The following is a 12,939-nucleotide window of genomic DNA, read 5'->3' on the forward strand; positions in this document are numbered from 1 at the left end:
TCACACCAAACTTGACCTACTTTGTGATTTCAATCCAATTTATAGCCTGATGCATTATAGCTAGTCCCCATTTAGCAACCACACTCAAACCCCAGCAACTCTGTCATTATTAAGAGAAGCAATTGCTAAGGGAAGCCGCAACCGTGCTTACAATCTTCCTTCAGCTTTCCATATGAAAAAGCAAAGGTCATAAATATGAGGATTGGTCTGCAAAGGTCATAAATGTGAGGATTGGTTGCATAGTTACGTTTTCGTCACCAGTGTAATTCTGAACGGCGGCTAAAGAAGGCAGTCAAAGGCAGTCACTAAATGAGACTTCCTGTAATTTCTATTGCTATTCCTCAGTTCATATTTACTGTCTCATCTAGCATGAGACAGTAAATTTAATTTTTTTTTTAATTCAAAAAGTTTTACAAAAATTTTTTCACCCCCTTTCCCCCCACCTCCCCTCCCCCCTCCCTTCACAACCCCTCTCCCCCCCCAACTTCCCGGAACGAGCACAAGGTATAGTTAAAGATAAAACAAACATATGTTAAAAAATTTTCGTCCCAACTTAATTATACCCCTACAATCATCAATTCCTAACTTCCCCCGAAAACAATCAAAAATAATACATCATAATCATTCAAAAACAGTCTGATAACTCTTAGTCTGATATCTACATTGAATATAGTCAATCCATTTTTTCCATTCCTTTAAGTATCTTTCTTGCGTATTGTCTTTCAAAAAGGCTGATATCTTCGCCATCTCAGCCAAATTGGCAACTTTCAATATCCATTATTCTATTGTAGGTACTTCTTTTTTCTTCCAGTATTGTCCTATTAGTAATCTTGCTGCTGTTATTAGATTTAAAATCAATTTAGTCTCAATTACTGTACAGTCCGTGATAATTCCCAGCAGAAAAAATTGCGGCAGGAACTTTATCTTCTTTTTCAAAACATTTTGTAAAATCCACCAAATTTTTATCCAAAAGGCCCTTATATCCTTACAAGTCCACCAAATCTAGCATGGATTCTTAAAGAGGTTAACAAAATAAAAGACAGAAATATAGATTACAAATGCAATGAAGACATAATTAAAATGAAAGCTTGGACGTGATAAAATCATTTTGCATTTTTTTCAGTTATTCAGCGTTTCTATTTGAAAACGTTTTGCACAAAAGTACAATGAAACAGAACCAAAAAATGTTGAATGTTTCACACAAATGTTTCTTTTAAAGTATCCAGAAATGATAAGAATTCCCCTTTAAAAAACACTAGCAAAAAAAAAAACCTCACAGAAAGCAACAAGAAATTAAATAAAGAGGAGAGACAAGCAATAACAAAACAAAACCAAAAAAAGGATAACAAACTAGCCAAATAGGTCATACACCTGTCAATTCAATGTCGGTTTAAAACAATGTCACATCTTTGAAATGTTCTAGATTTTTTTAAAATCTAGAAACTGTGTCAGGTGCAAAACAGCCACAAAAAACAACACACACACACACACACACACACACACACACAAATGATTGGTTGACAAAGTGAGAACAATTAATCAATGGATGGGTTTTCCTTCAGAAGTTTTGGGTGCTCCATTGTTGGAGGTTTTTAAGAAAAGTACAAAAAATACAAAACATTTGCAAGACCCATTCTTGAATACAGCTCACCTGTCTGGAACTCATACCACATCTCTGACATTAATACAATTGAATGAGTCCAGAAATATTTTACAAGAAGGGTCCTCCACTCCTCTGTAAACAACAAAATACCTTATACCTCCAGACTTGAAATCCTGGGATTAGAAAACTTAGAACTCCGCCGATTCAGACATGACCTGTGTTTAACACACAGAATCATCTATTGCAATGTCCTTCCTGTTAAAGACTACTTCAGCTTCAATCGCAATAATGCAAGAGCAAACAATAGATTCAAACTTAATGTTAACCGCTTCAATCTTGATTGCAGAAAATATGACTTTTGTAACAGAGTTGTTAACACTTGGAACACACTACCTGACTCTGGGGTCTCTTCTCAAACTCCCAAAAGCTTTAACCAAAAACTGTCTACCATTGACCTCAGCCCATTCCTAAGAGGACTATAAGGGGAGTGCATAAGTGCACAAAAGTGCCTACCGTTCCTGTCCTATTGTTTTCTTTCATTATATGTGTTTAAATATAATGTTGTGACAAAATAAATAAATAAAAATAAAAAAAGACGGGACAGCCATTTGTCTGTAATGGGTATAAGCAGGGGGTTGGACTAGAGGACCTCCAAGATCCCTTCCAACTTAATGTCTCTGTATTTTCTATGTTTATAGCCACCTATCTGGCTCATAACTCAAGACCCCTCTTAAGTGTTTCATATTCCTGAACCTGGGTCAGCTCAGCTGCCATTTGAAGTCATACATTCCCAATAATGTGCCAGCTCAGCCAAGCTAGTTATTTACATTTGGAGAATTCTTCTTATCAGACTTTTAATTATGGTGGTTACATTTCTTTTGGGAAGCAAGCCTGTATCAGAGCACGTGAAAAAAAAACAGCTCAGAGCAAGCAGCTGCCACACATAATCCATGCGCATCTGCACCCTAATTTCCTGGGCGCCACAGAAGTCATCCAACCAGTTTCAAACCTGCTGGCTTCACTCCTCAACCTTTGACGATGGGGAAGTTTGTAGCTGCTTCAGAGTCAATACCAATAAGTCGTTGAGGTCTGTGATTGCCCTGAGGTTTAATATTCTTGTCCAAACTGAGTTGCTGAAGGGAAAACCCAACACAAGAGAAACACGATAATACATCAAAACACCAGAGGTGGGATTCAATTACCTTCCCTACCGGTTCACAAATGTGAGCGCGCACGCAAATCACCTCTGCATATGTGCATGGCCTTCTGCGCATGCGCAGTAGTCATGCATTACATCCGGGCGGGTGGGCGGAGCCACCCGCAATCGACGCTACCTGTTCGTGCAATCCGGACAAAACCAGCTGAATCCCACCACTGCAAAGCACCCTTATAATAAACAGAGGTTAAGTTTGTACAATGTGCATCACCATTAAAAAACTAGTGCTAAATGGTTGACATACAGGTAGTCTTTGGCTTACGACCCAAAACTGAGCCCAAAACTTCCATTGTTAAGCAAGACAGTTGTTAAGTGAGTTTTGCCCTATTTTACGGCCTTTCTTGCCACGGTTGTTAAGTGAATCACTGCTGTTAATTTAGCGATATGGTTGTTAACCGAATCTGGCTTCCCTATTTGCTTGCCAGAAGGTCGCAAAAGATGATCACATGACCCGGGAACACGGCAACCGTCATAAGTACACGCCAGTTGCCAAGCATCTAAATTTTGAACACGTGACCATGGGGATATTGAAACAGTCGTTTTAAGTGTGAAAATCAGTCTGAAGTCACTTTTTTTCCCCGGCGCTGCAGTCACTTTGCACAGTCACTGAATGAATGGTTGTAAGTCGAGGCTTACCTGCGTGGTTAGGTTTGTGTTTGTGTGCTACCTGTGTTAAGTGTGATTCTGTATGAATTCAGCCCGAGAGGTCAGTTCATTGCTGAGTGTTTTGGATGAGCCCCCGAAGGGTTGACTCACCAACCAAGTTAAATATGCAGTCAAGCGGTTTAGACGAGAAGATAATTTCCAAGAATTTCTTCAAAACAGTTCCATATTTTGACCCAGCATGGGAAGGGAGGGGCCAAATCGGCTAATTTTGGAACCCCAGTGGGGCTAACCACGAATAATCCATGCCAAATCATGGGTCTGTCTGTTCCCTCTGTCTGAGAAGAAAAAACTGGGAAGTATAATCTTCATTATGTAAGAAAGATCAAACTCATAGTTCCAAAAATTCCTCCATTTTCAGGCGACTTCTGTCCATCCTTCTAGATCCAAGGAGATGGGCAGACTCTTGGCCCCATCTGTGGGGCCCAGAAGTGCAACTTCTGGGTTGAAGCATCTGCCCCTTGGAACACAAGCCACCCCACCCACCCAAGTTTTGCTTGCCCCCCACAACCCTAGAAGCATTTTGTAAGCCCCTGAGGAGCTGGTTGTTCCCTCAGTCTTGCATGAAATATGTTCCCTCACAAATAAAAGTCCCTCAAGCATGGAGTCTATACATATGATTATTTGCTGCTTAGTGTGATTGCCGCTATATGAATCAGGTAAAACTGTCCTTGGGTACCTGTGTATTCTTTGATCATTGTTATTATTATTATTTGTGCTTTTTCTTTTGTTACAATGGGGTTTTTCTAAAACCTATGTTCACGTAGAGTGATAATTAGTTACAGGGGCAGCTATAGATACCGTATCTAATTATATCTTAATAACATGTTAGAGCAGTGATGGCTACCCTTTTCTGGACCAAGTGCCCAAAGCGGGCACGCGCCTGAACCCCCAAAATACAATACGTGCGTGGCCCCCTGCCCCCCCACCCATGCATGCACGGGCCCCCGCACAAGCTTACCACCACTACACATGCACACACAGCCCCCCACGTGCGCCCCGCCTCCTGCGCATACACGGCAGAGACCCGAAGATCAGCTGGCCAATGGGAGGTGCGCGTGCATGCATGGGGGAAATGAACTAGGGCGACGGCTCACGTGCCCACATGTGCCTGGCACACCTGCCATAGGTACACCATCACTGTGTTAGAGTGTCTTGTATTATGATAGATTTAATTAGCTTGACTAACTATGGTTTTTTATATAAAAAAAATGTTTACTTAAAGTTTTTATCCCTTTTTATGGTTTTTTTTAGATTTGCACGTGTGTATATGTTTGTTTGTATATTTTTTAATTTTTAAAATTTTTGCGCATTTTATATTTTTAGCATTTCAAATTATTGTTTGCATTTTACCCTTCTCATGCTGGTCTATGACCACAATAAAAATTTGATTTGATGGTTTGTCTAATTCATGATTAATTAGATGCATGTTTTCTAAATGTTGCTGTTGTTGAGGAGGAGGAGGAGGAGGAGGAGGAGGAGGAGGAGGAGGAGGAGGAGGAGGAGGAGGAGGAGGAGGAGAAGAAGAAGAAGAAGAAGAAGAAGAAGAAGAAGAAGAAGAAGAAGAAGAAGAAGAAGAAGAAGAAGAAGAAGAAGAAGAAGAAGAAGAAGAAGAAGAAGAAGAAGAAGAAGAAGAAACAACTAGTAGCAAACTACATCACTGGAATTTTGGAAGAATATTCTCTGACTATATTCACAGGAAGTAAGTTCTCATTAGTTTAGTCAACCCTACTCTCAGGAAAATGCACCTCACTTTTATGAGTTTTTCCTCTACATTTATCCGTCGCACCTACCCACAATTCATTCTAGAAGAATACCATGACAAATGTCAGACAAACCTGTTTCTCTCAAAAGGCAGGATAACGATCTAACAATTAAATAGGTAAATGTCCACCCAGCTAACTGGAGAACAATATGGGACAATATGGAATAACACAACACTATTTTTTTTCTTTAAAATATATACTGTAAGGTACATTGAGGCTTATAACCGCGCCCATCCTTTCTGTACAGGGTAAATTTCTCGTTGAACTCATCTAAGTTTTTTTCCAAAACTGGGCCATGTAATTGTTGGAACACGTTACCTTCTATTTTTAACTTGCTGCCCAAACTCTTAACAATCATAGAACTGGCTGAAATTCTTCTGGAGAAAGAAGAAAGAAAAACAACAACAACAACCAAGGATTGAGAAAATGTTTTCCCCATGTGGAACTGGAAATTATTTGTCCCCCAACTCTTTAAATTAGGGGTCTCCAACCTTGGCAACTTTAAGACTTGTGGACTTCAACTTCCAGAGTTCCTCAGCCAGCAAAGGAAAGATGGCTGAGGGACTCTGGAAGTTGAAGTCCACAAGTCTTAAAGTTGCCAAGGTTGGAGACCCCTGATTTAAATCTAAGATGTTGATCCAGATGAAGTCACCTAAAGCCACAGAGCGAAGCCACCTTAGAAAGAGTTCCAGGTATCGTGACTCACACTGTTGTCTTCTCTTTTCTTCCACGACCTCATTTTAAGTTTCGATTATTGTGCCTCACGCATATTTGTCTAACTGTATGCATTCTATGAAGTTTCAGTCTGCATGATGAAGCATGTTCTGGCATGTCCGATGCAGAAGTAGTTGGAGGCCCAGATGTTGACTCAAGCCGGGCTGCTGAGTCACAGAGATGACACCGTGTCTTCTGTAATACAACAATAAAGGTGGGAAAGAGGCCATATCTGAGTCATCCCTTTACATGACCGAGGCGCCAACTTTTCCATTGACCTTGGTGGAAGGATTTCACACATGAAACTTCATGAGATCACACAGTGCTGGCTACAGTACATTCTCACTCAAGAGATCTCTGCAGCTTTCCTTGAAGGCAGAAGATCTAACTGGGTTGTCTATATTTTTGGAGGGAGCTATGATCAGATGGGAGCTGTAGAGAAAGGTGCTTTTTCAGGAGGCAACTGAACTTTCTGTTTTTTCTTTTGAAGACGTTTCATTTCTCATCCCAGAAGCTTCTTCAGCTCTGACTGGACGGTGAGGAATGGAAGGGTTTATACTCCTTGCAGACAGCTGGTCATTTGCATCCTTTTAGAGGGTCCTTGAAGCACTTGGAGGTTGATCTATGTTCTCAGGGTCACCTGAGTGGTGTTCCTGGGTCCTGTAGTCTGCAATATACATACATATCATCTCGTTTGTTCATGCCTCCCACCTACCAGCCATTTGGAAACCCGCCCTTATTGACAAACGAGTCCCTAACATGAGGAATGACACCAGACCCACACTCACGAAGTCCACACAGGATGTCACCAACGCACATCCACCCAGAAAGCGGACCCAAATCTACACTGATCATGAAGCACAACCAAGGGCCAGAAGCCAGACTGCAGCTGCAACATTAGCCATTTCAAACCCCTCCAATCCATACATGCAGCAGACAGACACCCACTATGAAGATGTAGCACGACCACAAACACGAAGCCAAACAACAGCAATGCAGCTCACCAGCTCAAATCCCCCTGCAACCCAGACTAATCTGAGCACAACCAAGCCCCCACCCAAACAGGACACACCCCCATCCAATCAGAGCACAAAACCCCCCCCATCCAATCAGAGCACAGCCAAGCTCCCACCCAATCAGTTCAAACCCCCACTATTAGTTAAAAAGGAAGAAACAGCTGCAATCACACATTGCTCCCAGAAGCACGAAGCTGAAGCCTGAAGATGACGAATGAGACTTCGTCGAAACGTCGCCAAGACACTTCCAATTTTACGCGGGAGAAAACCCGAATAACCAAAGACCTACATACAAACACCCGTGAAAACCTCAGAAAACATATATATATATATACACACACACACACACACACACACACACACACACACACACACACATATGTATATATATGTATATATATATAGGTCTTCGGTTATTCGGGTTTTCTCCCGCGTAAAATTGGAAATGTCTTGGCGATGTTTCGACAAAGTCTCATTCATCATCTTCAGGCTGGTGTTTACAGCTTCATGCCTCTAGGAGCAATGAGTGCTTCTAGGAGCATTGCTCCTAGAAACATGAAGCTGTAAACACCTAGCCTGAAGATGACGAATGGGATTTTGTCGAAACATTGCCAAGACACTTCCAATTTTACGCGGGAGAAAACCCGAATAACAAAGACCTACATACAAACACCCTACATACGAAAACCTCAGAAAACAAATATCACACCTCTACGGGGAGGAAATCCACCACCTGACCAGGACCTATGAAAAACTAGAAGTCTAAAGAGCTTCCATTTTATGTGACCTCGCAACATTGCTCCTAGAAGCACTAAGCTGTAAACACCAGCCTGAAGATGATGAATGAGACTTCGAAACGTCGCCAAGACACTTCCAATTTTACGCGGGAGAAAACCCGAATAACCAAAGACCTACATACAAACACCCGCGAAAACCTCAGAAAACATATATATATATATACACACACACACACACACACACACACACACACACATATGTATATATATATATATATATATAGGCCTTCGGTTATTCGGGTTTTCTCCCGCGTAAAATTGGAAATGTCTTGGCGATGTTTCGACAAAGTCTCATTCATCATCTTCAGGCTGGTGTTTACAGCTTCATGCCTCTAGGAGCAATGAGTGCTTCTAGGAGCATTGCTCCTAAAAGCACGAAGCTGTAAACACCAGCCTGAAGATGACGAATGAGATTTTGTCGAAACATTGCCAAGACACTTCCAATTTTACGCGGGAGAAAACCCGAATAACCAAAGACCTACATACAAACACCCGTGAAAACCTCAGAAAACAAATATCACACCTCTACGGGGAGGAAATCCACCACCTGACCAGGACCTATGAAAAACTAGAAGTCTAAAGAGCTTCCATTTTATGTGACCTCGCAACATTGCTCCTAGAAGCACTAAGCTGTAAACACCAGCCTGAAGATGATGAATGAGACTTCGTCAAAACGTTGCCAAGACACTTCCAATTTTACGCAGGAGAAAACCCGAATAACCAAAGACCTCCATACAAACACCCGTGAAAACCTCAGAAAACAAATATGTGTGTGTGTGTGTGTACACACACACACACACACACACACACACACACACATGACCCATTTCTTTTTCTTCAAGAGGAAGAAGCTTTTCGTGGGGAAAAAAAAATGAGGAAAGAGAATTCACCACGCTTCCTCCTATAGTCCCATGGAAGTCAGACTTAAAGATTGCAAAACTTTGATTTGGCACTTGTATGTTTATCTATGTATTTGTTAGGTTTATATCCCTGTTTTTCTTCCTGCCGCTCGAGGAAATCTACGTACGATTCCTCCTTGTTGTGTGATGCCCACAACCACAATGTCAGGGCTCCAAGTAACATAGCCATAGCAAACAAAACTCAGAAGCAGGCAATTTCCTCAAAGAATAGGTTTATTGGATATGTCATATTGGCACAGGCTGGTGAAAGCCGACTCTGGTTATTCCTGCAGTTTTCCTCCTAATTAAAAGTAAAAGCTTTTCACTTTCTCAAAACAATCAGTCACATGGTTCAATCAGGTTGCTGTTGATAGGTGACTCCAATCCCCTCCTTCTGAGTACCTGCAGAAATTTCCTTGGTTCTCAAGAGAAAGTATTTTGTTTTGACCTCAACACGCCAACTATCTCTATTTCCCCCCCCTCCGCACAGGCCCTTTTCTCCAGTGTGTCAGCGCTGAAGTCTCAAAATGGCCTCAGTCAGGCCATCTTCAGGGTTGACAGAGAGACTGATGGATCCAAGGCCACTTGGTGATCTACAAACGAATACAAATTCTGAGTCCTTCTGAATTTGGCCCATCCCTGCAACTAGAGTACCACAGCATCCACAGCTCACACTATTTTTGGGGGGGAGGGGGGGAATCTTGAGTAAAAATTTCATAGATTTTTTTTTTAATGATGATTTTGGTGTTATTGCTATTGTGCTGAGGTTGCCAGTCCTGTCATTCCTTATGCTTGTGTAACTGTATTAGAATTGCCACTTTTTTGTTATGTTTTGTTGTGTTGTGTTTGTGACACGTTTCTCAGGTTGAACCATTATCTGGAATTAGATACAATCTCTTGTACTACCAGTTGAATTCAGCTGATGCAGGAGAAAAAGGATGTGTGTGTATGTATTATTTGTTATCTATCTATCTATCTATCTATCTATCTATCTATCTATCTATCTATCTATCTATCTATCTATCTATCGCAGGGGTCTCCAACCTTGGTCCCTTTAAGACTTGTGGACTTCAACTCCCAGAGTCCCTCAGCCAGCAAAGCTGGCTGAGGAACTCTGGGAGTTGAAGTCCACAAGTCTTAAAGGGACCAAGGTTGGAGACCCCTGATCTATCGCATCTATATAGCCAATCCATCTCACAGAAAGTGAGGGGAAGAGAGAGGAAAAGAGAGAGAGAGAGGTTTGTTGGGAGTCTGTACGTTTCTGTGTGAAACGTGAAGGAATGAACTTGAGATGTAAGAAATTCAAAGGTAAGCTAAAATAAAAAATGGCAGTAATAGATTGGTCTGCTCCCCCCAACGCCCGCTCGGATTTCTGGTTGTTATTACATCATCTTGGGCAGAAATGAGGGACAGAATCTGAGCAAAATATTGTTTCGACGTTCTGAACAGAAAAAAAAAAGAATATAAAAATAAAACAGAACATGAGCCTGATTCGCTTTGAACATTTTTTTGTGCAGTGAAGGAAGCAATTCTGGATCAGAGCAGAGGTGGGTTTCAGCAGGTTCTGACCAGTTCTGGAGAACCGGTAGCAGAAATTTTGAGTAGTTCAGAGAACCGGTAGTAAAAATTCTGACTGGCCCCCACCCGCCATCTATTCTCTGCCTCCCAAGTCCCAGCTGATCAGGAGGAAAAGGGGATTTTGCAGTATCCTTCCCCCAGGAGTGGGGTGGGAATGGAGATTTCAGAATATCCTTCCCCTGGATTGGAGAGGGAATGGAGATTTTACAGTATCCTTCCCCTTCCATACCCACCAAGCCATGCCACGTCCACCAAGCCACGCCCACAGAACTGGTAGTAAAAAAATTTGAAACCCACCAGTGGACCAGAGCTAGGTTTTAGGGACCACTGTTTCAGGTATATCACCTCCTTTTGGTTGCCCGGAGAATTGTCAAACAATGCCCCAAGCTTTATTGGCTGCTACTGTCTCTTTTGCTATGAAAATGAGATTTTCATAGGCATGTTTCAAAGGGCATTGTCTTATTTTTTTTTTGTTTACATTTATATCCCGCCCTTCTCTGAAAACTCAGGTCGGCTTACAGTGTGTAAGGCAATAGTCTCATTCTATTTGTATATTTACAAAGTCAACTTATTGCCCCCCCAACAATCTGGGTCCTCATTTTACCTACCTTATAAAGGATGGAAGGCTGAGTCAACCTTGGGCCTGGTGGGACTTGAACCTGCAGTAATTGCAGGCAGCTGTGTTTTAATAACAGGCTTCTTACAGCCTGAGCCACACTTCAATACATTGCCATGGTCCTCTCTTGTCTTTGCTTTGTGCGATTGGTTTTGTTTTGTTTTTGTTTCCCCTCATTATTCTTGCAAACAGACTGAGTCTGTAAATTGATCTTAGATATGGACAACTTGAGATTTTGAAGTTTGTATATCCATGTGCATACTCTAGCTAAAGAGCTATTGTGTAAGAGCTAAACTAAAATAAAATAAAATAAAACAGAGCAGCAGCCTTCTAAAATGGGAAGGAAAGAAGACAATAACAACAGTTATGGACCAGTCTTTCCACAATTCTTACCCAGCAAATAATGGGGAGGTGAGCTTTGTTTTGTCCAAACTCAAGAGAGGCGTTAACTACAGGTTTAACTGTACATAGTTAATCCTTTATTCCCCTCCAGGATCACTTAATTATCAGCGCCATTCCTCTCCCACCAAGCCTATCATTTAAAACCTGACTTTATTTACCCATCTCTTCTGCTGCTGCTTCTCTTTAGCCTTCCTGTTAAAATCATGCCAAGGTTCTTTTTAATATATCCTTATAAATTGCATATTCTTTTCCCTGAACACATGTCATACAACCATAGCCTCCTCTTTTAGAGAATTGGGAATAGTTTTCAAAGGCTGGAAGCATCTCAGGCTGTTTTACAAAGTCTAGCACGGGGGTCGGCAACCCGTGGCTCTGGAGCCGCATGTGGCTCTCTCATTCCTCTGCTGCGGCTCCCTGTTGCCGGTCGGTCGGTGTGTAGGAATTTAGCACCCACCCCCCTCCTAGAAGAATGAAATATTTCAGAAAATATTTAAAAAGGCAGAATATTATATTTCCCTGGATGAGAAATGGAGAAACATGTTTTAAAGACAAAGCAGCTCTCTGCAACTTCCTGCCACCCCCCACCTTTGTCAATGGGCCATCATCTGCATCATAATAGAACCCATCTAGCAACTGAAACTCACCACATGGCACCTGGGAAGATTACATCAGCCAGCAAGGCTAGCTAAGACCCCCACCCCCTGGGAGTCTGACAGCCAATCAGGGTACTCTTCTTGTGCCCCAGAAAGTTCAAAGCTCAGAAAAAGCATAAAGCCAGGGAGCACACAAGATCTCAGCCCTTTTCTGTTCAGGATCTCAAGCCATGTGATCCTGGCCACCATTAAACCATCTTTCCAAGCAGCCTCCATGTTTCCAGTGTCTTTGTCCTCACTTGGAACTGAACCCAGATGGATATTTCTTCCAACAGGTGTCACAATTTTGAGAGGAGCTTCCAGTTAGAGGAATGGGAAAGCACAGCACGCCAGGAGGAGACTTTATGGCAAGAGGTGGGTTTTCCAGTCGGCTCCACAATTGATAGGGCTTTCGGTTAGGACAGGTAGAGGAAAGAGGAAGCTGCGCAAGGAGGAGACTCTATGGTGGGGGAACAGGACTTCCAGTCGGCTCCAGAATTGAACGGGGGGCTTCATAGACTTTGCTCGTCGGAAGTTCTCAAAAGGGGATGACGTGACCCTGAGACACTGCCGCTGTCATAAATAGGAACCAGTTGCCAAGCATTCAAATCTTAGTCACATGACCTTGGGGGTGCTGTCATGGTTGTAAGCGTGAAAAAAACGCCCATGTCCCTATTTTCCATCTGGTCATAACTTCGAATGTTCACCAAAACAGGAATTCTGGGAGTTGAAGTCCACAAGTCTTAAAGTTGCCAAGGTTGGAGATCCCTGCACTAAACCAGGAGTCAGCAACCCGCAGCTCTGGAGCCTCATATGGCTCTTTCATCCCTCTGCTGCAGTTCCCTGTCATTCAAAATATGCATCACAACTGCCAATGTGCAACATCCAACGACGCGCAATTTATTAAGTTTTTCAACCCCTAGTAGGCCAACCATGGATAAGTCCAAGAAAAGAAAAGTTTCAGAAGAAAACAGAACATTTAATTCAACTATATATGCTAGTTTTGTGGCCGCTCAAGAAATAGTCAGGTACCGGAA

This window comes from Ahaetulla prasina, chromosome 10 (assembly GCF_028640845.1).
Source record: "Ahaetulla prasina isolate Xishuangbanna chromosome 10, ASM2864084v1, whole genome shotgun sequence".
Lineage (NCBI taxonomy): Eukaryota > Metazoa > Chordata > Lepidosauria > Squamata > Colubridae > Ahaetulla > Ahaetulla prasina.